Raw genomic sequence first — 21,922 nt, 5'->3', positions numbered from 1 at the left:
CGATGGTTCAGAATGTTCATTTACAAAGTTCACTCAAAATGTACTTTGAAAACGATAGTATTTTGACAGCTGTTACCGCGGCTACTTACTATAAAAAGTCTGTTGAAAAAGAGTACTAAATATCGTCTGTTTTTCAGGTCAACAAGTGATTGAATCAAAAACATGTGTCATGAAACAGTAAAACAACAACTATAAATAAGTAACTTTTCTCAAGAGTAACTTGAAACGCCTCGCCTGAAAGAAAATTTCATCCCTTTCACAGAAACTGACTGCGTAGTGCGTATTCGAGCGCCACAGCAATGAACGAACGGTCGGGGAATCCCCACGAAAATCACTCACACTACGTACTCGTCCAAAACATTGATTGTTCACTTTTTAGCTGCATGATTCACTTAGCCAAAAATATTTTTATTTTGTAGATAAATAATTGAATTTCTCAGTTTTTTATTTCGTTTGTTAATGAAAAGTCATTTTAATGTTTTTAGATGCTTTAAAAATTTCAAAACCCGCTAAAAAGCGACTATTTGGCCAAAATTCAAACGAAAAACACGAAAACCAAGCTCGAATCATGGGCTATTTCTGTATGAATACTCTCAGTCTCTACTCTCGCCGATGCACGATTTTTGCACCGAAATTTTTCACTCATTTTCGTTGGTATGACTTTGAAACTCCAGGAAGCGATTGAGAAGAAAGGGTTACCTTGAATTATTGAGTTTTTTGCTGATAATTTGCCAAATAAATGAGAAAAAACACTACGAAAATTTCCACAACGCTTAGCTACACACTGAGTGTTTCAGAGGCCTTTCGTGTGGTACAACATGTGATCATGGAGGTAGCAGGAGACTGAGGTTTCTTGCACGGTCGCGCCGATGAAATGGGAAGCTGAAATTTTCGCTCGTAATTTTGCAAACGAAATCGTAAATCCACTCAAAACTTCGTATTTTTTTACATAGTTGAAACCCATGAGGAACGTAATTCATTCTCCCCTGCACAGTAAAAAGGAGATCGAAACGACATGCATGTCAGACAAAGACCAAACGCACGCAAGATGTCCATCCACATCAACCAATCTCGTAATAGGCTGTTCACAGTTTACGTCACTGTTCTCTCATTAATATGCAAAAATAAATTTTTGTCCGCATTTTTAGATTACGCTTTTGAAAATTACGCATGCAAATACGACGAAAACACATCTTAGCAGGCGACTGCTAGTGTAACAATGAATACTAAAAAGCATATTCACGACTCAGAGTACAAGCTGCAAAAACGGCCATGTATGCAACATTGATAAAATTTGTCCGCATTTCAAGCTGCGTGTCCGATGTCGCGCGCGTACAGCTACATTTAGTAACAAACCTGTAACCCTGAACAGCGCTATTTACACCGACTGAACAAAAACAATTTGATCGAGCATGGACGTTCTAACGTAAATGCATCATTGTCTATCGCATTTTCATGTAAGCCAATACACTCACACGTACGCTCTAAGTTCAATTATAATGTCAATCCAACACGATACTATTTTCGCTGATAATGAGTGTGCAGCGTGAATGGTATGCTGTAGTCGTTAGATAACACTGATCACGTGGTGTGACAAAATAGTTTTACGGAAGTTGTTGACGGAAATGACGTCAACTTTGCCTCTCCCAACCCTATAAGCTTCCTCAGTTACGTAACTTCGTCGCTAAAACACCATAAATGACAAAAGTACTGCAAACAAAAGTGCATCTGGCACATTCGATTACCCGTTACCATTTCCCAGATATTAACATTTGTAGGGGTAAATTTGTTACGCAGTTATTCTAATTTTCTCCATATTTTTTGTTGTAGGACATGCCATTGACCCCTTGACATATACTCACTGTAAACTTCTAACCCAAACCCAGGCCCAAGTAATGATGGGTAGGAAATGTCCGGGTGATAAAATGGTCTGCGACTTAATTGTTCTGCGATCTATTTTTCCTTTGTGATAGTAGAGAAGAGAATAGACTTTTGGGAAGACGGGAAGTTTTCCAAATCTCAATGGCAGGGTAGTTATGTACTGCTGTTTTACTGTCCCCTCCAAAATGTTACTCTACCCTACACACTGAAAACACCTTACAGTTTCTTAAGATAGTCTGGTTGGCTGCCCTTGTAGAAAGTATAATCAATCAATTAGAAAAGCTTGACAAGTTAAGGACGGGCGAATATTAGGCAGCCATTTATGTAATATTTTAAAGTTATTTGACATGATGGAAAACGTATCGCAGTCATAATGGTGTCTACAAACGAAAATAGCTCTACTCATGTGTTACGTAAATCGAATATTATCGGCATCGCTCTACTACGGTGGCCCCTACACGCCACGGAACTCTATTACTTTTGAATATAAACTCTAATTTTTCTTGACAATATCTTTAATATTTGTAAGAGATTTTATTTCTCCACCGCAAACTTTTAATTTTGTACAGGCAACTTTATCTTAACATTATCTTAACTTTAACTTCTCGAAGTATTTTCAGTTTTAACCATAAACAAAATATGTTTCTCAAAAGTATTTTTTATTTTGTAAAACAAAAGTAAAAATTTTTCAAGATAACAAACTCCCCTACACGTCATGGAAATTTATTACTTTTGAACATAAACTCATATTTCTTGACAATATATTTAATATTTGTAAGAAATTTTATTTCTCCACAGCAAACTTTTATTTCTGAACGGGGAAACTTTATTTTTGGGGTAAACTGTTTTTAAAAACTTTTAACAAAAAAAACTTTAACTTTTAAAAAATAACTTTAACTTTGAACAAAATATTTGTTTCTCAAAAGCGTTTTTTATTCGAAAAGAAGTAAAAATTGTTCACAGCAAGAGTTTAAGATTTTTGCTAAGCGCGAACTGAGTTACTTAAATGACATAACCTTATGTCTTTAGAGCAGAAAACTTAAATTCTTAAAGAAAAGTTTTATTTTTCAAGAGTAAAATTAATTTCTTTATGGAAAAAAGATTTTCTCAGAGCAGCAAATTGAAATATAGTGACTAAAACTTTTTTCTCAATGGCGAGAAATTATTTTCTGAAGACAACAAAACTAATTCTTTCAAGATATATTTTCTACATATGAGTGTGGTTTAAGAATTTGGTAAAACTGAACTGAGAAAGAACGAAAAAGGAAGGATGAAAAAGTCAAACTTACTTTTCTTCAGAGCGAAATTTATTTCTGAGAGGAGAATATTTCATGTGAGGGCGCAATTCCTATAATGCATAGCAAACTCTTTCTAGCGAGAGTAAACATATTTTGGGGAAGAGTAAAACATTTTACCGACGAGCAAAACTTTATTTTAACGGCGGCGGAAGTTAAAGTATCCCACCATGCAACACCCAAGTTTGATGACCCAGAGTCTCCGAGACAACCTTGACTGACTTCGCGCACGCTAGCCCGGCCCTATCTGCAGTACAGTACCTCGAGGTTTTACCTTGGTATTTCGGTCGGACGGTTTGCCGTACTGTACTGCAGCTAGCCCGGCCCTACCCTGCCTGCGTACGATGCTGTGTGTTGGGGCCGTATAACGCCGGGAACACACAGCATCGTACGCAGTGCTATGGGCACGGGCACGCAAACGAGTCTGTTCAACAGTTGCCACTTGTCTGAGTCCCCGAAGAAACAGTTTTGTGTTTCAGTGATTCGTCCTGACTGCAGACGTTGTGCGACGGGATGGTCTGCATTGGGTTCCTTCATTAGCTCTGCATGGGCTGTGTGTTACCGGCGTTATACGTCTCCCACCACATAACGCCAGTACACACAGCCCTGCCATGCAGAGCTATTCCTTCATCAGTTGCTGTGTTGTTAATGTTATGTTGTGTGATAGTCATCTTTTCTATAAGCCAGATTTTCTAAAGCCAGATCGTAATTGATAGAGTCTTCGACTGAAACTGAACCTGGCCCGCCAGATTTGACCACAGTCGAGCGTGGTTCAATACAGTAGTTGTGGGATCCACAGCTGTGGTGTTTTCGGACGGGATATGCCTTTTATAATATTAATAATACTTTATTTCCAGTGGTAGGGCCTCTGCCCATCGCACACACAAAAAAATACATTTTTGCAGAGAGAAAAAAAACAAACAAACCAATATTACAAAAGTCATTATTGTATGCATAATAATATCGGAATTATAAGCCGCACATTTAAATACAACTCCGTTACTGTGTCTTTTGTACAAAAAATTCTCTTTTCTTAAAAGACTTGTGAACAAAAACTGACAACTTATATTGTACTTGTTGATCTTTGCACGCTAATAAGGCAAAACATTTATCACGTGTAGGGTAAAACCGGTATCTCTGAGGGATCAATTCAGACCTGTCATTTTCGTATAATGGACAAAACAATAGAAAATGACACTCGTCCTCTACAATTAAAACACCTTGACTTTTACAATACGTACAAATTCTCATATTGACAGGCACAGGTGGATTACAATGACGTCCCTTTTCAATTGCTAATGAATGGCTTGAACACCTAAGCTTTGCCAAATCATATTTGAATTTCGTTACATTAATACTCGACAGATAGGTTTCAGGTTCAAGCATGCTTTTAAATTGAGCATAACTTCGCAATCGTTGGGAGTCTGTTAATGCAGCTGACCACTCTTGCCTATAGCAATCCTTTAACCTTTCGTAAAACAATTTCAGAAAAATACTATGATCCCCCACCTGTTGCTCAATCCATACTATTCCAAACCCATATCTGTATAACAATTCTCTTATTTTTGTGACCCAAGTAATTCTACCAGAAGAATCCAAGACTCTTAGCATCTCATAACAAGCTCGAGGATACCGACTTGTCTCCATTTCAATAAGTTTTAGCCAGTATGAAATGCAGCGCTTCATGTAAAAACAGGAGAGAGGGAATCTTCCACACTCTCCAAGAAGTACTTCAACATTAACGCTTGAGTTGACACCCAAAAGGAAACGACAGAACTTAAATTGTACACTTTCTATAATTGGAGAGTACTCGTATCCCCAGACTTCTGCCCCATAACAAATTACCGGGACAACTGATGTATCAAAGAGTTTAAATGCTTGAAGTACAGGAAGTCCTCCCAATTTCTTTATAACAACTTGTATTTGATAGAGGGCCTTGTTTCCTTTGGCAACTAAATTTTCCTTGGCTGGTGACCAAGATAAACGTGATGAAAAGAGAATACCAAGATAATTATAGTGCTTTACCACATTTACTGGCACCCCCTTGTAAACCCACTTTTCGTACCCTCTTAAAATACCCCCATTTCTAAATACAATTATTTTAGTCTTATCTAAATTCACTGACATACACCAATTATTACAGAACAATTCTAGCTGATTCAGTTTTCTTTGTAATTTTATGGGAAGATCTGCAGCATCAGCTACGTCATCTGCGTACATAAGTATACCTACATTATTGAAATCATTGTTCACAAAAATCCCTCCATTATCATACTTGCTCATATAAGATGCCAGCTCATTTATAAATAAACTGAAAAGAAGGGGACTGAGCATACATCCTTGCCTCGTTCCAACCTTACAATTAAAATAGTCTGTGAGGCCACCATTACATAGAACACACGATTCGATATTTTGGTACATAGACCTCAGAATTTTCAAAATACTCCCATGTAAACCGTAGGATATTAGCCTATACCATAAATACTTGTGTGTTACACGATCAAAAGCTTTAGAAAAATCGATAAAGATACAATACATTCGACCTTTCTTCTGAGATAAATATTTTTGTACAAGAGATTGTAACGTAAAAATATTATCCATAGTACTATATCCCTTACGGAAACCGGCCTGTGCTTCATTAATTATACCATTGTCTTTTGTCCATTTAACTAAACGATCATTAACGATTTTAGTGAAAATCTTACTCATACACGACAAGAGAGATATACCACGAAAGTTATTGACTTCATTAACAGAACCCTTTTTGTGAAGGGGGTAGATTATACCTTTCCCCCAACTACTAGGAAACACACCTGTTTTTAAAATTACATTAAACAAATCAGAAAGACACTGAAAAAGAGCGTTATTACTATTCTTAAACATTTCATTCACTAGCCCGTCTGGACCGGGCGATTTTAAATTCTTCAAATTTCGCACACACATATAAACTTCTTCAAATGTGATTTTTTTGTTGACCTCTAAAGGTAAATTTTGCTTACACAACTGACAGTCCGTATCATGCTGCAGTAACTCGTCAGAAATATTGTTATCAAAAGTGACAGACACAATTTCAGAAGGAGCATTTAGTAAATCTTTAAAATAGTTAAACCATTCATTTGACTCAATTTTATTTTGAACTGAAGACCCCTTTCTATTACCTCTGATATCTTTGACCGTCTTCCAAAATTTACACTGATCACTGGAATTTTCTAAGAGAGCGTTACGCTGCTTCATTTTGTGTTCTTTCGCTTTAACATTACACATTCTTTTAAAATCATTTCGTGCTTCAACGTAATTTCGTAAGTCATCATTTGTGTTTGAACTGCGATATATATTCAACAGTTCAAATTTCTTTTTGCGTGCAAGCCAACAATTTTTGTCCCACCATTGTTTGTTGATATCTCTTTCTCTTATTTTTGATTGTTACATGTAACCGCCATACCAGCTCCAGCCCTTGAATAAATTTCATTTAAAGTATCTACTGCTTTGTCGATATTAGAACTCTCAATATTTTGGTAGAAAATAGCGTGCAAATGGTTGAACAAATCATCCTGTAACTTACGTTTAAACTCTTCTTGTAAGTCCATGTTCCAACGAAATTTATTCCTAATCTCTGCTATTGTATGATTAGGAAAGTGTACATTACATTGAATAGGGAAATGATCTGAAACGTCTAATGTGTCAACTCTGAAATCATTGAGATATTGAAACAAAGGCGTACTGAGAATTACATAATCGACTATGCTGACACCATTACCGGTACAACAGGTAAAATTTCCATAAGCATCACCTGGAAATCGTCCATTGACCAAATGCACATGTTGTTTATAACAAAATTCAATCAGTGAACGCCCAAAATTATTAATAACATCATCTCGAGATTTCCTCGGTGTATCAAATTCATCAATCTCATACGCATATTGGTTTATAATATCGTGGTCTTCTACAACAAAGTCAGGTAAGTTTCCCACTCTTGCATTAAAATCCCCCAACAAAATGAAATCACAATTTTCAAACATAGAGTTTATCTGTACAATGTAGTTTTCTAATCGCAAAATACCATTTGATTCACCATCATTATAAATTGTAGCACCCTCAGGTGAAATATATACGCCTCCTAAAATGATATCACGGGGAGTGTGAAATGCACTTCGATCAATCAACAAAAATACAGCATTCTCAAAAACTTGACAAATTCTTTTGACATAGTGGCAAATTTCTTTTCTGATAAAAACACAGACACCACCAGAACATCTACCAAATTTCTGGGTTCGTTTCCTGAAAGTGGAGTAACAATTATGCGTTGCCAACCAATGTGAAAATTCGTCACTTGACTCGGCCCAAGTTTCTGAAACACAAACTATTGAAAATTTTGTAAAATATTGCTTAATTTCCAGATCAAAAAGATATTTTTTCATCCCCCTCTGGCATTCCATGCTACAAAAGAATGTACATTTCCAAATTCAGCGTTGTTACAAGGTTGAACATTTTCTCTCTGAATGCAATGACTCACAGGGCTTGGCCACACCTCTAAAGTGAAATTAAATCATTTGTGTTGGCATTAAATTTATACTTTTTACCATCTATTACAAGTTTATCATACGACAAATACGAGTGTTTTCCTTCATTTCTCGCTCTAACAAGAAATGGGATGAGTTTTTTACGAGAGTGTCTAACTTGTGGAGGGAAATCTTCATTCACGCTCAAATCAGATTCTTTGGTCAGGGTATTTCGCGCCTTTTGCAAAATCTCGGTTCGCGTCTTGTAAGATAGGAACTTGACTATAATTGGCCGTGGAACACCCTGTCTCGATTTAACGTTCAATCTATGGCTCTTTCAATGGATATCAGTGTCGCGTCTTCAGCCTCTTCTATGTCTAGTTTGGATTTTAGTGTCTCTCTGACGGCTCTTTCACATTCATCCCATGTTTCGTTATCTGATTCCTTCACCCCCCTAAAGATCAAATTATTACGGCAAGTTTGGGACCGAAGTCCGACAGCCTCGCGTTCTAATTCCTCAATCCTTTCGGTTAACCTTTTATTTTGCTCAACCAGATCTTCTTGTTTCGTCTGAATATCTCTGACGGTTTTATTCACTTGCCTCATATCATTTCTCAGTCCTTTGATGTCAGCACGAATCGCTTTCAAGATTGGTACGACAGATTCACCCGTTTCGTCTCTAGTGTCTTCGTTTTCGTCGTCTATTAAGTCTCCTGCAGCGGATATTTTCATTTGCCGTGTCTGGGGTCCTGGATTTAGCTCCACGTCACCGGCTTCTTGTAAGAGTCGAGCAATGTGCGGTGTTCCACCGTAGCTTTCCATTCCAACACTTGTGAGAACTGACATTCTCCAGGTGCTCGTTATATAACTAGGCGTACATCGTATTGCGTTTTGAGTTGCGGGAGTATTCTCCAAAAATTGAAATCACCCGAGTATTCCTCAAATAATAATCTACCGCTTGTTTCCAGCCAAGAACAAAATTGATTGGTACTATGAAGCACCAATTCAGTTCCTGCAAACATCCATACAGTGATGAAAAACAGCAGAAACAGTCTATAGCAGAGTTCGTTGAGTGGAGACCATGTGGTAATGTCCGTATACATTCCAACGGTAATACCTTTCCAACTTCTTGGATGCGAAAAGGACCCAATTTTAGCTCTCCATAACTCTAATCCGATTCCCATGTTGCCTACTAAGATGATTTTGGTAGTAGAGATAACGCCAGATGAAATTATGCTGTTTTACTCTTGATATTTTGCAATAAATTGCAAAAGTTCACGGAGCTCGGACAAAACGCTGCCAACTTGTTCTCTGACCACAGCGCCCTCCGATATGCCTTTTACGGGCTGGTTGACTTTCACGTTTTTGACCCCGCAAACCACACGTGAAAGTCAAAACCAGTCTGCGACTGTGGTCAAATCTTGGCGGGCTTGGTTCAGTTTCAGTTTCTATAAATTACGAATCTGGCTTCTCCTCTTAGAAAAGATGAATATCACACACATTGGCTGTGTGTTACCGGTGTTATGTGGTGGGAGACTGTAAAACGCCGATAGCACACAGCCCTGCCATGCATAGCCCTGCGTACAGGTCTGTGTGTTCCCGGCGTATAACGCCGGGAACACACAGACCTGTACGCAGGCTATGCCATGCAGAGCTAATGAAGAACCCCAATGCAGTCTCGTCGCACACCGTCTGCCGTCAGGACGAATCACTCAAACATAAACCGTTCTTCGGGGACTCAGACAAGTGGCAACTGACCCGCGTGCCCGTAGCCCTGTGTACGATGTTGTGAGTTCCCGGCGTTATACGGCCCCAACACATAGCATCGTACGCAGGCAGGGTAGGGCCGGGCTGGCGTGCCCGTATTGCCGATGAAGTCAGTCATGGTTGTCTCGGAGAGCAGATCGTCCATGTAGCCGACACGAACACGAACTGTCTGGTACCGGCTACCAACTCGGAGACTCTGGGTCATCAAACTTGGGTGTTGCATGGTGGGATACTTTAACTTCCGCCGCCGTTAAAATAGTTTTGCTCGTCGGAAAAATGTTTTACTCTTCCCCAAAATATGTTTACTCTCGCTAGAAAGAGTTTGCTATGCATTATAGGAATTGCGCCCTCACATGAAATATTTCTCCTCTCAGAATAAATTTCGCTCTGAAGAAAAGTAAGTTTGACTTTTTCATCCCTTTTTCGTTCTTTCTCAGTTCAGTTTTACCAAATTCTTAAACCACACTCATATGTAGAAATATATCTTGAAGGAATTAGTTTTGTTGTCTTCAAAATAATTTCTCTCCATCGAGAAAAAAGTTTTAGTCACTATATTTCAATTTGCTGTTCTGAGAAAATCTTTTTTCCATAAAGAAATTAATTTTACTCTTGAAATAAAACTTTTCTTTAGAATTTAAGTTTTCTGCTCTAAAAACATAAGGTTATGTCATTTAAGTAACTCAGTTTGCGCTCAGCAAAAATCTTAAACTCTTGCTGTGAACAATTTTTACTTCTTTTCGAAATAAAAAACGTTTTTGAGAAACAAATATTTTGTTCAAAGTTAAGGTTATATTTTAAAAGTTAAAGTGTTTTGTTAACAGTTTTTAAAAACAGTTTACCCCAAAAATAAAGTTTCCCCATTCAGAAATAAAAGTTTGCTGTGGAGAAATAAAATTTCTTACAAATATTAAATATATTGCCAAGAAATATGAGTTTATGTTCAAAAGTAATAAATTTCCATGACGTTTAGGGGAGTCTGTTATCTTGAAAAAATTGTACGTTTGTTTTACAAAATAAAAAATACTTTTGAGAAACATATTTTCTTTATTGTTAAAACTAAAACTACTTTCGAGAAGTTAAAGTTAAGATAATGTTAAGATAAAGTTGCCCGTACAAAATTAAAAGTTTGCGGTGGAGAAATAAAATCTCTTACAAATATTAAAGATATTGTCAAGAAAAATTAGAGTTTATATTCAAAAGTAGTAGAGTTCCGTGGCGTGTAGGGGCCACCGTACTCTACAATACACGGAGCAATTCTTGTTTATTTACGTGTACTTACAAGCTCAGCCTCGGAATATTGTTGTCATTTGGATGTGTATATGCACTCACAAAGGGATTTCAAAGTAGAAGCATACAGGTCCAAACCTTAAATTTTGAAACCTTTCGATATTGGAAATTTTCCCATAGAGTCAATAACTATTTGTAGATTTTTCGAGTATATATATATATAATACATGCGATACTTGTTTTTAACCACAATATCAACTGTCCAAATAGTAACGTTTCATGATTGTTCCGCCTTCACGTTAAAGCATCTATATCCGAGTCGCAATTGAGTAGACTTAGGACGCTTGAGCATCGTCTGTGTTGTCAGAATGCAATTGAAAAAAAGTTTCTTTTTTTACACAGGACATAGAATGTAATCGATCACGGCAGGAGACTTTCCATTGGTGTTAATTGAACTCTGTAGAATTGACTGTCATTTCATCAACAAATGCGAGAAAACATTAGTAATGCCATTTTCTTAAAACTTCCACAAAAGACACAGAAAGGGTACTTTCTATTTGAAGCCATATGCACTAGAATTAATATCATTGTCGTAGATTTCAAGGGAAGATAGCTTTGAATTCTGTCTTGCTTGGAGAATATACGCAGGACAAAAATTGCTGACTCATCAATTTTTTTTACTGTTTTGTGCGCTTGTGCGCGCCTACGCACTAATTACCACTTACAGGTACGTTCCTGGTCAGTTCCGCTCCTGCGCTGTCACCTTTGAATTTTATTTCAAAGGAAACGTTCGATCTCGAAATTAAAGAGAAATAACGATTATCCTATTGGACCGTGCCCTATCTTTCTGATCTTTGTACGTCATGTAGGCCTATTTCTTATGTTACTGGCAATTTTTTAAATGCGTCTGTAACTTGATGTACCAATTGTGTGCAATCTAGATAAGGGATATCCACATCTTGTGTACTGCGACTCGAAAAGTAATAGTTAGAACACAGACCTCATTATATTCCTACAATATCCAATTCTAACTACAGCATTTGCAACGAACGAGACGGAAAATGTCAATGACAGCTCCAGCTCGAAGACGTTCTGATGTCGCTGATCAGAGCGCCCTCTACGGCCACTAGCAAAAAATCTCAGACTACCATTATGAGTGTGTGTAGACATATGGATGGGGATTAATGGATGGATAAATGATGAACAAATTAATGAACGACCGAGCGAATGAATAGATGAATGAGTGATTGAGTGAACAAGTTATGTATTTGTATGTATGTATGTATGTATGTATGTATGTGCATGCATGTATATATATATGTACGTAGTATGTGTATGAATGTATGTACATATGTATGTAGTATGTGTATGAATGTATGTACATATGTATGTCGACATGTATCCATTCAAATATTCAAGTTGCCATGCTTTAAGTTGACAGATGTTCTAGTTCTTTGATTGTCTACCAGCTGTTACTCTTATTCCTTGATACTGTGAGGGCAACTGCATTATGAAGAGATTGTGAGTATACAGCCACAGTCCGCAGCAAAGGGACCAACAATTAATCCTCTACCAATTGAACGTTTGGATTCAGACAGTCTATGCTCTGAGAAAGTCAGCATCTACTGTGGAATACTTTATTTTTCCGCTAAAATAAAAACCAAGTGAAAACTTTAATTTTCTATACTTTGCATGTAGTCAGACTAGAAGTGATAATAAGATCGCAGTGAAACATTGAAAGTCTGTTTTCAGCTAAATAAATTGCAGTGAAAATAAAATACTAGTAGTCCAGAAGTATAAGGTAGTCGCCACATCAGTAATAAGGTAAAAAGTTGTCTTCACATCTATCCCACTTAGAGTCATTCACTGGCACTGTGATTTTTGTTTTGTACCATGTCTTCATTACAGGTCACATAGTAATCTGCACTGCTTGTTGCAATTGTCTAAGGTTATTTACTAATTAAATTGAAGAACACCACTTTGTTGTTGTTTCAACGGCTGCAAATACATGTAAAGGAAAGCCATGATAGTGGGGCTTCAATGGTTGTGCGTACCAGGCTGGTATAGAGTAGAGTGCTGAACTTTTCACCCTTTCCTATCATTTATTTGGAATATCAACACAGCATTCACAAAAGCGAAAAGATCACTTCTGTGTAAGGGGTATGGTCAATGTTTCAAACTGAAGATGAAAAGTCGTTTGCATTTGATGTCGCTGTCCTGAGTGTCACAGCCGAAACATTTCTAAATTATCACTGACAGACTTACAACAATGAAGAACTCTTTCCATGTGATCCATGTTGTGAAGATTTCACACAGAAAGGCCATGTAAGGTGTTACAAGAAGAATATTCATATAAATGAACGGTTATTTGTATGTGACGTATGTGGTAAGAGCTTCATAATTTGAAATATCACCAGAGTATTCACAAGAATGAGAGGCCATTTCAGTGCTAGGTGTGCAGCAAAAGTTTGAAGCTACAGTTGGTTCTGGCAAGCCACCAGATAACTCACAGAAATGCAAAGCCATATGTACGTAATGCATGTGGCAAATGTTTTATGGTAGACTGCACTTTGGGCAAAGATATTCTGACTCTGAAAATACTTAAGCTGGAGCTGCATGTTGCCAACAGAGTTTTTTTCAAAGGAATATTTGTCATCTAAAATTACAAGGAAATGCCCTCATACTATATATTTTCAATAAGCAGAGAATCTAAAGTTTAGTATGGTAGCAAAAGTTTACTCAAATTATGAAAGGGTTGTACAAAACCTCAATTTTGGTATTAATGATAAAAATTCATTTAAGTCAAAAATTTGACACTATTTTCTGAAATTTAATATTTCCTTTGAAACAAGAGTATATGCAGAAAAAAACTACTATTTTATTTTGCATTATTTATCCTCATTCTAAAATTCCATGGGTTGAAAGTCTGACACTCAACAATACCGATTAAAAACACCCTTAGCAAAATTCAAATGCCTCTTATTCAAAATGTAAGAACTTTATTGCCAAACAAAATAGTCTTTTTTATAGAGCATTTAAATAACGTAATGTGAAAATTTCAGAAAATTTGACCCAGCCAGAGTGGACTTAAATTCTTTGGAAATCTTCCAATTGGGAGAACAGAGAAGCCAGGAAATTGGGTGATTTGCATATATTTGTATAAATTAGCAGCACTTCTTTATACACACAACTTACAACTGCTTGACAAGCTAAAAGGTGAACCCAACCAATATTTTAATCTTGGGTTAACAAATTAATTAAAATTGGATGAATATTTGCAAAATAAGTGATTTTGAGCAATATACGCAATGTTGGGTGCAGCGCCCCTTACCGGTAACACTGTTTTGGTCTACATGCACTTAAAACGAGCAAAACTAAAGGCTAGACCATGCAAGAAATGTTTGCTGTAGGAATACATTTGAAAGGAAATGTGAAATAACACTATTTGACCAAAACAAAAGCAGAAGTATTGACATATTCAAACTATGGCTGCCACAGCACAATGTGCAGGATTTTCCTCCATAACAGGTCTTGACAAATTGCACTCAGTAAATTTAAGTATCAAAAGTACTTAACTGCCTGAAAATTCAATCAAATCCATCAATATGATGTACACTGTCAGAGTTTTGTGAAGGACTAGAGTCAAAATCTGCATTTGCTTTAATGCCACGACAGATCCATGAAACAACATGGGTAAAGTCATGTGACATATTTTATATAGACTGGTCTGGATAGGAAGAAATGGTATTCCTCTATCTTCTGCGATCCATCTGTTGTACATGATGATCAGATATTGTCTCTTTGTTATGGATATATCACGTAGTTGACGGTACACCTCAGGTTCAACACAACATGCATTGGAGTGGACTACCTGAAAGAAAGCGATAATGAAATCAACAAAGTTTCACAGGAAGATTCATTTCATTCATTAACTATCAGAGTAATGAATGCTTGGACATAGAATGGCTTTCTGGAGATATTTGGTGATCTGCTCATGTACACAGTGTAATGAATGACATCAAAAGTGTTTCACTAATCGTATCCATTCAAGGTAAAACATTACCAAGTCTGTGAAACATTTTTCATTTACAACAATAAGCTGAAAAATCCTGGATCACTGATTGTGAGCGGTAATACTTTTATGCAGAAACACGTGAGATGACTGCTCTACAATGTTTTCAGTGTACAGACTTCATGAAGAAAATAAATGTATAGGAATTCATCAGAGACAATAAATCATTAAGGCAAGATGTGCTGACATGTGGAGTATCAAATGCATAGTTATTATACTTACTGTTTGAGGGCTCTGCTTCCAGTCTTCATCCAGGCAAAGCATTTTGACTTCACAGCTTACACTGTTTTGCTGCCTGCAGTCCCTGATGTCATGGAATTGATGGATTTCAGGTAAGTCACAATACTTTAATATAAGCACTCCTCTCCATTCACTGACATCATCTTCCCCTGACAGGATAGTTGCATTACCATACAAAGCAGCTACATGTATATCCCGCAGATCTATCATGGTAAATACATGGTTACGCAAAACTGATAATAACCAATGGCATCAAACATGTTTGCCAGGAGCAAGTCATTTTTGTTTGTTAAATTTCTATGATACATTTGGTGTTTTTAGGCAGAGAGTAATACTTGTCTTTTACGGAGTTGGTCTGCAGGATGTGTAATTGACATGAAACTCTCCTTGGCACTATTCAGCACAGGGCTATACTTAATAAATGGATATCTTTGAGTTGTTTAATTACTGTCAGGTTCTTGCAAGTGTTTTGAAAGCCCTGGTTTCAAACATATTCCCCTCTTGCGAAACCTTTTGAGATAATTTTCCAATTCACAATCTCTTTCCACTTCCCTTGCAGATGGAGAGAAGTCTTTGCATACAGAAGACACTTTAAATATGCAAATTCTACTCTGATTTGAATAAAACTGAACAAAGGCATCCCTAGGAATCTTTGTTCAATAGATCGAAGAAATTGGACCAGCAGTTTGTGAGAAGTTTTGCATGATGAAATTTGACAAACAATGGATGAGTGATACCAGTTAGTTACCTATCTGAGAAACTCAGCAGTACGTACGTCATTGAGAGTAAAGCTAATAAAAATAAAGTATCGATACTTACTTTAAGCGTAACTTGACGGAATGTTACATTTGTAATATGGTTCAGGATATGTACACAGGCATCAGAAGATTAAACCCATACACTTGGCAGACTTGACCAAGAAAACAAGGGAAAAAAATTGTCAAATCAGCCAGAATGTTGCAAAATAGTCAATCATAACAGACAAAGCTTAAATGTGCCTTGATGAACAGTTTTTTCTTTATCAATGACAAATACTAGTAATAGCAGTTTATTAATTTTCTGAAAAATTTAAAAAGACATGGAGAATTTGGTAAGTAAGTATTAATTTATGAGGTAAGATGAAGGTTGACATCAACCCAGTTTAACTGTTATTGATATTTACCAACATTTTTCAACAAATTAATTAGTAGGTAACACCAATGCCGTACCAGTAGTTGGACTTTTGTAGAAGAAAAAATGGTGAGTGTCCAGTGATGCAATGTGATCAAGTGATTTGTACATGATAAGTGAGATGCATATAAGTATTGTCTGAGGTAAATTTGTGTAATACTGACCTGATGTAAACAATCTGTACTACAGTAACTCTACTTTGGATGTTGGTTCTAATACTACTTGTATCTGACACATTGGCCAGCATGGAGTTGGGCATATTTCCCGGTAGGTGAAGACAATGTTTCCTTTTTTCAAGCAATAGCGTTTCTTCCGCAGATACCTTGGGTCTTTCCAGCCTTGCTTTCTGTCTATCAAGCGCCAGAAGTCTTTATACATAATTCTTCTTAGCAGTTCATAAAATCTGTCATTGTAGCTCAATTTAAAAAAAAATATTACCGTACTTTATTTGCTGGCATATGTACATAAGACATGATGGAAAATTAAGGTACCCATCAAAAATATAGATGATATAGAAACTAAATATAAATATTATAAATACTACAGGAATTTATTGTTCTTCAAAAATGTAAGAGAATTACAGGTAAAAAAAATACTAATGTCATTTTGATATGTGTTATTAGGTCCCATCAATTTATCATTTACTCTAGCAAAATGCAAATCTTGTTTTCAATGTGACTTTACAAAGTAACATTCAATGAAATTGCTGATCTTTAGTTTTGGCACTGCACCCTCTACACTGAATGTTTCAGTTTACTCACATCTAGTGATATTTTCAAAATTATTGAAAATTATCAGAGAATTTCATATCAAGGCCTTCAGATTTATGAGATTATTTGAAATTATCCTGGAAATGCATGTCGGCACATGTTGACCCTCTAAGTTTACGACAAAGGAAAATTATCCAAGAAAATGCCTTGTCAGCCTTCTCAATTTACTCTTGTAGTGATATTTTCAAAATGATCAGATGTTATCAGAGAATTTCCAAGAAATGTTGGCATTCTAAGTTTACAGAGCCATTCAAAGTTAGATGTTAGACAAAATTTATCACAGTAAATGCCATGTCAGAGCCTAAGTTTACAGTGAAAGTAAGATAGTAGAGGATATCATTGAAATGATTGAAAATTGTCTGAGAACATGTGATGTCAGGACTTGCAAGAAACGTCTGCCCTCAAAGTTTACAATCTAAGTTAGATCTGGGATGATAATATACAAATGACCCTAATGTGAAAAGCTATAATCTGAGGATCAATGTAAGGACTCTTCCAGTAGGTCAATGTTAGGTACATTTGTTATAATTGTCATGTACAGGTCATGGTCAAAAAGGTTCCTGACCCTTCTTTCTGTAGGCACACTTTTTTGTTTTTGGGGCCCCTTTTTCAGGTGTCACAAATGATGAAAATAGCGTCAATGACACTGTAGCTCCCATCCTGGACTATTTAGTGTTTGTTCTCTGGTCAGATATTTGAACATGTGTGAAAGGGATAAAGTGCATGAAGTGAAAATACTTAAATGTAATGTACTGGAGACAGTGAAATATGTTTAATGTATTTATTCAGAATATAAAATGGAAAAAATACAGAATTAGAAATATCGTATACTGTGATACAACCATTAACTAAACAAGTCATTGACAATGACAGTCCCCACTTGTAATAGGAGTATTAGTCTTGATGGGGCAGGGAAATGTGGTCATTAAGAAGTATCACTGGAGTGTATATGTTGAGATCTATGGGCAAATAGGTCTATGTCGTTGTTCCCAATTTGAAACACATGAGGCATGTCTAAGTTATGGTTCTAAATTGGGAAAAAGATCAGACCTCTAGCAGTATTGGCCAGCCAAGAAATACATATGCGCATAATAAATGAGGTACAAGATGTGACATCTTAAGGTCTAATATCCTATCAAAATTGGAGGGTATAGAACTTGTGGTTACTGAGATATGCATATATATGTATAATCAAGGTCAAAGGTCATTGAGGTTACATGACATTTTGAAAAAAAAATAAATTGCTAATTAATCCCTATATGCCAAAAAATCAGACCTCTAGCTCTATTCACTTGCCCAAATTAGATGTGTGCAAAATTAATGAGGTAAAGCATGTGTTGTCATAAGGTCTCCCATCCTACTAAATACAAAGGACATAGCACTTGTAGTTACTTATTTATTGACATAAACATATATTTTAGGTAAAAGGTCATCAAGGTCACATGACATTTGGTCAAAAAATTTCTCTCCTATAGTTATCCCTATATACCAAAAATCAGACATCCAGCTCTATTGGCTTGCTCAGAATGAGATATGTGCATAATTAATGAGCTACAATATGTGGCATCATAAGGTGTCCAATCATACCAGATATGAAGGGTGTAGCACTTGTGGTTACTGAGTTATGGACAAATATGTATATTTGAGGTCAAAGGGCACCGAGGTCACATTACATTTGTCAAAAAAAATTCTCTCCTTATAGTTTATCCCTATATATCAAAAATCAGACCTCTGGCTCTATTGGCTTGCTCAAAATTAGATATGCACATAATTAATGAGGTACAATATGTGGCATCATTAAGGTGTCCCATCATACTATACATGAAGGGTGTAGCACTTGTGGTTACTGAGTTATGGACAAATATGTATATTTGAGGTCAAAGGTCACCGAAGTCATGTCACATTTTGTCAAAAAAATTGTATTGCTAGGTTATCCCTATGTACCAAATATAGTTATCAAAACAAACCATCAATTGTATGAAACATGGGCCTAAATACAGACAGACTGACATTCACAGACTGGCACAGAGTGATGACATTGACCCCAAGTGTGCCTTGGCCCATGAAGAGTGATAAAGATATAACAAAAAGCTGAATGTAATGATAAAATAGTTAAGTATAGGCCTACAGACACTGAGGGTGAATATGTTACAGCAATTTGATTAGTTTCTTTTCGTTTTCTACTTCTGTGATAATTTTTAAGACAATCAAACTGCAAGGCAGTTTTAATATTTAATTGACATAATTAAATTTAATATTTAATATTTAATTATTTATATAATTTAATTGACATACATGTTATCTTTTACAAGCACACAGCAAACTGTTCTTGATTTTTCATTTACAATATTTGACATAGACTGAAATACATAACATGCAACCAATATTTACATTTTGCCCATGCACCAGATACATGGAGAGATTTCAACATGCAATCATTAACTCAGAAACCCTATAGGGAAAAGTAAACATTGTTTTCTTCCAGAACAGCTGGTATATCCACATCTGGAGCAACTTACAAACTTAACCAATTACACAAGGATGATGACACAAGAGATAAAGTTAACTGTGGTGAACTTAACTATTCCTTTCAAATCCTTACCTAACTTGATTGACATCCTAAACTAAAATACACTGCATGTTTAATGGCACACAAACAAAGATTGATGAGGAACATCTTTTTTATCCGATACACTGTACATTCTTTTTTCCCACTATCCCACCTTTTCTTTTTGACAAACCTTCTGTGGCTGATTTTTTTTATTGACATTTGTTTGGATTTTTTTCAAAATCTGCCAGGACCCCCCCCCCCCCCCCCTCCATCACTCTTTAACATTGAAAAAAACTTTGAATATATTTGTTGGAAACCAAACCTGCTGAAATCACCTCAGCTATGTTTTTCTCATTATTTTTTACCGCATTTCAACACCAAATACAGTTTACCATTTCAAATGCTTACTGAATCACAACATTATCTTAAACATAGGGCCAATGTCCCTGAAGCTACTATAGACATGGATACAAATTTAAGTATTTCCTGACTGTATGAAATCATCTCACTAAGGTCATCCTAGGACCTGTTAACCAAATATTAAAGCTGTCTGACCAGCGGTTTTGAAAAAAAACAAGCGACCCAATAGTCGACAGAGCTCTGCTGTGTTATGTTACGAGAGCAACTTTTTGTGACATATGTATTGATGAAGATGGTTGAGATCTTTGATAGCTCATTTCAGGATGGCCTGACCTAAAATGGCAACATTAGCTGCAAAAATACAAAATTGACGATTTCATCATAATTATGTATAAAAATGTATACAAAATATCAAAGCTATCACATGAGTAACTTTTGAGAAACAAATATTTTGACCAAAAATGGCAAAAATTGACCCAAAAATACAAAAATTGAAGATTTCATCCAATTTCACTATATCACACTAGGAGAACCCCCAGGAACCTGTATACCAAATATCAAAGGCATCAGACAAGTAGTTTTTGAGAAACACATTTTTTGACCAAAAATGTCAAAAATTGCACCAAAAATACAAAATTGCAGATTTCATCATATATTCTATATATCATATTTAGTTTATCTGTAGGAACCTGTATACCAAATATCAAAGCTGTCAGACAAGCGGTTTTGATGAAATAAATTTTTGACCAAAAATGACAAAAAAATTCCTTAAAAATACAGATTTGCATATTTCATCACAATTTGAACAAATCCAAATTGGGTTATCCCTAGGGACCTGTATACCAAATATCAAAGCTGTCAGACGAGCGTTTTGATGAAATAAATTTTTGACCAAAAATGACAAAAAATTCCTTAAAAATACAGATTTGCATATTTCATCACAATTTGAACAAATCCATTTGAGTTATCCCTAGGGACCTGTATACCAAATATCAAAGCTGTCTGACCAGCGGTTCATGAAGAAGAAGATTTTTTACCAAAAACGCCTTTTTTGGCACTAATTTGTATATTTTCAACAATATCAAAAATCAAAAAAAGCACAATTATTTCTGGTCAGCCCAAAGTACTTACATGCTAATTTTTCATGTAATCTGCTCAGTGGTTATTGAGATTTTAATTTTGACTGTTTTTACATTTTTTCACTTAATTTGCATATTTTTGGCAATGACAACTTCATTTGAACAAAATCTCATCTACAGCCCATCATCCATGTACACACCAAATATCAAGATGAAATGTGCAGCGGTTTTGGAGTTTTTGATGTTGACGGACAGACATACAGACATACAGACATACAGACATACATACATACAGACATTTCCCTAGCCTATAAGAATAGCTTCCATTGCCATATATACATATGGCTATGGGAGCTAAAAATGACATACACCATGTCACAGTGGAAGAACGCGTGAGCTCTTATACCGAGGTTGAAGTCAGCAGATCAATGTCAAGCAATGTTCGTATCATCCAGGGTGTGATGGACAGTACTCGACATGCTCGACTCGAGTCTTGAGTCGTGGTGAAATGCGTCCGAACGGCAAACGAACGCCAGAAAGAAACGCGTTTCGACAAAACTAAACCGAATCGCTCTCTCACCCTCTACGCGTTTACAAAAGAATTGATGACACGTACGTACCTGATGATCCAAACCTAGTCATAGACAGAAGAGGAAAGATGTCCATTCTGGGCTTTGGCTGGTCCCACAGGCACTCGACCCGTTATCTGCCAAGAGATGAATAAAACATAACTTGATACAACCCTCCCGAGTCTCCTGTCATTTAGTCATAGCACACACTACACCGACTTGACCCTACCCTCGCTACGTCCCATGTATAGTAATAGGAAGGTATGAAACTTAAGTGTATGTCCCGCATAAATTCAAAGTTAATTTTGCTTAAAAATGAGCCATGCTATATGATTTTGCCACCCCTACTTTATCAAATAAATGCATCACCCCAATGAAACGACGCGGTTAAATATTATTAAAATGCAATATGTTGTGCGACTTTGAAGTTAGCTGCCATTCG

The 21,922-nt window shown here is 36.3% G+C and overlaps 1 long non-coding RNA gene across 1 annotated transcript; it reads right to left on the bottom strand.

Moving 5' to 3' along the window:
- Window positions 1-14,965: 14,965 nt before the first annotated feature.
- Window positions 14,966-21,585, bottom strand: LOC139123750 (uncharacterized). Its single transcript, XR_011549781.1, has 3 exons — window positions 21,532-21,585; window positions 15,801-15,891; window positions 14,966-15,184 (listed from the first exon to the last, which is right to left on the bottom strand). It is a non-coding gene; the product is annotated as an uncharacterized lncRNA (long non-coding RNA).
- Window positions 21,586-21,922: the final 337 nt, after the last annotated feature.

The sequence above is a fragment of the Ptychodera flava genome, chromosome 1, assembly GCF_041260155.1.
Source record: "Ptychodera flava strain L36383 chromosome 1, AS_Pfla_20210202, whole genome shotgun sequence".
Taxonomy (NCBI): domain Eukaryota; kingdom Metazoa; phylum Hemichordata; class Enteropneusta; family Ptychoderidae; genus Ptychodera; species Ptychodera flava.
Note: the sequence above shows the minus strand (reverse complement) of the source record. Positions and strands in the feature narration are given on the sequence as shown.